Raw genomic sequence first — 5,279 nt, forward strand, 5'->3', positions numbered from 1 at the left:
GAGGAAAGAGTGAAGGACACTAAGTATCTTTTAGAAGTATTAGGGATTCCATTTTAATTGTAAGTCTCCTTGTTGTGAAGAGGAATAACAGCTCAAGGCATTGTGTCAGGGGGCGGCATGTGCCTAGATCAAAACGACTCCAATATTTGGAATAAGATATATTTCAGCAGAAATTACCAGGGAACACATCAGAACTCCTCCTTGCCACTTAAGTCGCTTGGGTTTGCAATACAGTGCTCTTTAGTGAAGGAGTCATTTTATCTTATTTCATTATTTTTAAAAATATTTATTTATTTATTTTTAGAGAGAGAGATGCAGGGCGGGGGAGAGGGGCAGACGGAGAGGGAGAGAATCTCCAGCAAACCCACTGAGCATGGAGACTGTCACGGAGCGATCCCATGATCCCGAGATCACGTCCTGAGCTGAAACCAGGAGTCCAACACCCAACCAGCTGAGCTCCCCAGTTGTCCCAGTGAAGGAGTAATTTTTTTTTAAGTGACATTTCTCATGCTTGGTTTATATAAAGGAGCTCCATCTGTTACAAATTACTTGTATTTTGTAATTTCTTGTGTAATTACTTGTAGAACATGTCACAATGTCACCACCATGGGTTTCTTTAAGAATGAGCGATACCCGTATCCAGGAACACCAATTACTTGATAATTCTCCTGGATGTGGGATATTTGTACCAGGCTTGGTTTCTTTTCTTCTCATTTTTATTTATTTATTTAAATTTATTTATTTTAGAGAGAGAGCATGCATGCACATGCGCACGAGTGGTGGGTAGAGGGAGAGAATCTTCAAGCAGATTTCCTGCTGAGTCCGGAGCCTGATGCAGGGCTCCATCCCAGGTCCCATGAGATTATGACCTGAGTCGAAACCAAGAGGCCAGTGCTTAACAGACAGGGCCACCTAGGCACCCCTCTTCTCATTTTAGAATTCATATTCACTACTAGGATTAAAAGGAGGGCATGTATTGCCTCGAGCACTAGGTGTGGTGTGTGAAAAGTGAATCTGGAACACTGAAAAGAAGTTTAAAAAATAAATAAAAATTTATAAGAAAATTTAAAAATATAGGATTAAAAGAAAATAAAAATAAAAATAGACAAATTCATATTCAGTACACAGCAGGTAGGTGTAATTGAGAGATTCATTTATTTTGGGTTTAATAAAAGGTTATCTGATTTATTGACATTAAAAAGAAAAGAGAATTAACTTAGAAGCCATGTTCAAATAACTGAATATTATTCAAAATCTAGCAGTTGTCCAAACAGATGCTCACAGGGGTGGAGGCCTGGTGGGGGGGTCTTTGCAAGCTGGTGGGCTTGTGATATGTCCAATGACAGTGTCTTGAAGGGACTCCAGTTGAGGGTAGTCAGATCTTCTGCTTTTTCTTTCCTTTTTTTTTTCTTTCCTTTACTCTTTCTTTCTTTCTTTTTTAATTTTCTGGTTTGTTTTTTTTTTTTTCAAGAAAAAAACACAAATCTGGAATTTGGGAGGAAATCCCAATTTTATGAATATTAGCAATGAAGCCTCAAAATTTTGAAACCCTGAGGGCCAGAACAAACCAGATTTATGGTCCTGATTGAGTGGGAGGGCTGCCACTTTGGACCTTGGTATAAGCCTCTCACTTGAGAGATGAGATCACGGAATTCCAGTGCAGAAAGACAGTTCCTGGGGCCCCTGTCCAGGCCAAGCAGGTGCTCCCCCTCACAGAGTGGTAAGTGGCTTGCCCCAGTGAGCAGAAGGTCACTGTGGATCCTGACTTTCTCTTCAGGACTGGAGAATTGCCCCCCCCCCCACCATACCATTCTGGTAAGATGGTCCTCAGCCATCAGCCTTTGGAAACTGGGTCTCTCTCAGGAAAGCTGCCTCATCCAAAGACCCAGCCCTGTCCCAGGGCAGCCTGCATCCGGCTGATGGACCAGCTCAGCTCTGAGCTCCCCGCTAGGGCTGCCTGAGGTCTTCATTGAGACTGTCCTGTGGCGAGACTTCTCGGACTGCCCCACCCGGCCCCTCCCTTCCCAGGTGCTCTTGACCCCGAGGACACATCCTTCAGGCTCATCTCGGACTCAGCTCCTGCCTTCCCTGACACTTGGCTCTTCTCTCTCTGCTTTCTGTGTCCGAGGTCACTGTATTTTAATGAGCCAGGCCAACCTAAGATAGTAGCAATCCTTTTTAAGATTTTATTTATTTACTTATTTTAAAGAGAGAAAGACAGGGGCGCCTGGGTGGCTCAGTGGGTTAAGCCGCTGCCTTCGCCAAAATCAAGAGTCAGAGGCTCAACCGACTAAGCCACACAGGGACCCTAATAGTAACAATCTTGGCTGGAGAGATTGTCCTCATCAAATCAAAGATTTTCTTCAAGAGATGTAATTTAAAAGAGCTGCCCTTCGTACACATTTATTGAAAATACACACTTAGGGGCACCTGGCTGGTTGAGTCGTAAACCATGCAATTCTTGATCTCAGGGTTGTGAGTTCAAGTCCCACATTGGGCATAGAGCTTACTTAAAAAAAACAAACAAACAAACAAACAAAAAAAACACATCTAACCCAAAACTGTGTGTAAGAACAGCATAGGAACTTTATGCAATGTCTGTTCAACACATGAACTGCCTCTTCCATCAAGTATCAAACCTGAGGGACCTTGCAAACTTTGTGAGAAGTATCTTGAGAAACATATTCCACCAGCCCATCAGAAGACCCCCGTCTTCTGGCCAAGACCCAGACCAAAATGTGTTTACCTGAGTTAGCTGTCAGGATCCCATGGAACCCCGTCCCTAGAATCAACTCAAGAGTTGATCTGAGCTATCTATCTGTCTATCGATCGATCTATCTATCTATCATCTATCTACTATCTATCTATCTACCATCTATAATTTATTGTTTTTTAGGGGAGGAGGGGCAGAAGCAGAGGGAGAGGAAGAGAGAGGGTCTTAAGCATGCTCCCAGCCCAGTGTGGAGCCTGATAGGGGGCTCGATCTCACGACCCTGTGGTCATGACATGAGCCGAAATCAAGAGTCGGATGCTTAGCGGACTGAGCCCCCATGAGCTATTTAAATAAAGTAGGTTCAGAAAGGAAAAAAAAAAAAAAACAGTGGTTGGGGATGCTTGAAGTTTTGTTTATTTTCTCTAATGATTGTAAAAATAAAAGTGACTCAGTTAAGCCTTTCTTTTCTAAATCTGTGTGACCCCATGTTGAAGGGTTTATTTTATAGCACATATTTGGAAAGGCCATTCATTTCCATGAATAGTGGTAATAATACTCGAGCGGGTATAATAGGAGAGACGATCCAAACAGATAAGAATAAAAAGGGAAGTGATTATCTCCCTCTATTACATTTGCTGATGCCAGTGGGAAAGATGTGAACTGAGATCCGAATGACAGATGTTACACATTCTCCCAGGTGCTGCTGGACATGAACATTGTTTCCTCCCCACCCCCACTCACTACTTCTTCTTTGGAGTATTTCGACCAAATTGTCAACCCACCCTCGGGGGGAAAAAAATTAAAGATTAGTACAAATTCTGAATGTAGTTACTGTTGTAACAGATTATCAATTCAGGACCAGAATTTTCTCCTCTTGGCCTACACGTGTTTTCATGATGAGAACAAGAAGAGGAATATTTGTCACTTTCTACTTAATGACTTCGAAAGTATCAGCCCTTTCCAGAATCTCCCACTACAAAACCAACAAACCTAGTACAAAGCCAGCCCTCTTCCCCTGGCCTCCTTCATCTCCAAAGTCATAATGGAAATTGTAAGGAGTTTTAAATATGGGATTTCCAAGTTAGAAGTATTGATGAATACAAAGTTAAGTCAGGTGTAGAGCAAAACAAATTTAATTTGTCCTTGGCTGAAAACAATGAACCATGGACAACTGTATTGACTAGTTTCTTGAATAAGGGATTCCTATTCTGAGCCAACAGTTAGAACTGGTAGGTTTCTTAGAAAGGATGATACTCAAGAATCTGGTAACAAGGGCGCCTGGGTGGCTCAGTGGGTTAAGCCTCTGCCTTTGGCTCAGGTCATGATCTCAGGGTCCTGGGATCGAGTCCCACATCGGGCTCTCTGCTCGGCAGGGAGCCTGCTTCCCCCCCTTCTCTCTCTCTGCCTGCCTCTCTGCCTACTTGTGATCTTTCTCTGTCAAATAAATAAATAAATAAAATCTTAAAAAAAAAAAAAAGAATCTGGTAACAAGCTCTTTGAGGAAAAGGAGGGAAATGCATTTAGCAAGGGAAGGAATCGTATGTACTATTTTGATTATGTTATATGTGTAGCCTGTTTGATTCCAATTAAGACCTAAGAAGGGGTTCCTGGCTGGCTCGGTTGGTAAAGTGTGTGACTGTTGATTTCGAGGTTGTGAAAAACGGTAAAAGGGAAAGAGCATTTAAAGAAAAAGATTTTATTTATTTATTAGAAAGACAGAGCACAGCAGAGGGGGAAAGCAGGCAGAGGGAGAGGGAGAAACAGCCTTGCAGAGCAGGGAGCCCGATGTGGGGCTCCGTCCCAGGACTCCGGGATCATGACCTGAGCAGAAGGCAGACGCTCAATGACTGAGCCGCCCAGGCGCCCCGGGAAAGAGGATTCTGTAATTCCTATAATTGCCAAATCACTATGTTGTACACCTGTCACTGATATTATATGCCAGCTCTGTTTAAGGAGAATAAAAAGTAATAGGGGAAAAATCGAATCAGTCTGAAAGACACGATAAATAATACACAACTCCTGAAATACACTGTATTTTCATTACTTCCTATAAAGTGGGGTATAGCAGAATGATGGCCTCCAAAGATGCCTGTGTTCTAACCCTTAGAGTGTGTGACTCCCTTACATTACACACTAAGGAGGAGTTAAGATTGCAGATGGAATTAAGTTTGCTAATTAACCGACTCTGACATGGGCAGATTATCCTGGGTTATCAGGCGGGCGCAACAGAATCCCCAGTCCTTCGTGGTGGAAGCAGGAGGTGGAGCAGAGTCTGTGTCTGAGGGGTGCAGTGCGAGAAGGGCTCCAGCGGCCACGGCTGGCTTTGAACTTGGAAGTAGCTCCACGGGCCAAGGAGTGTGGACGGCCTCCGGAAGCTAGAAAAGGAGAGAAAACAAATGCTCCTTGCCACCTTCCAGAAGGGAATGCAGCCCTGCCAACACCCTGACTTTGGCCCAGGGAGATGCCCATTTCAGACTTCTGACTCGCAGAAGTGTAAGACAGGTCATTTGTGTCACTTCACTAAACTGACGATCATGTGTTGTAGGAGCAATGGGAAACGAAGGGA

Source organism: Mustela nivalis (assembly GCF_964662115.1).
Source record: "Mustela nivalis genome assembly, chromosome: 1".
Lineage (NCBI taxonomy): Eukaryota > Metazoa > Chordata > Mammalia > Carnivora > Mustelidae > Mustela > Mustela nivalis.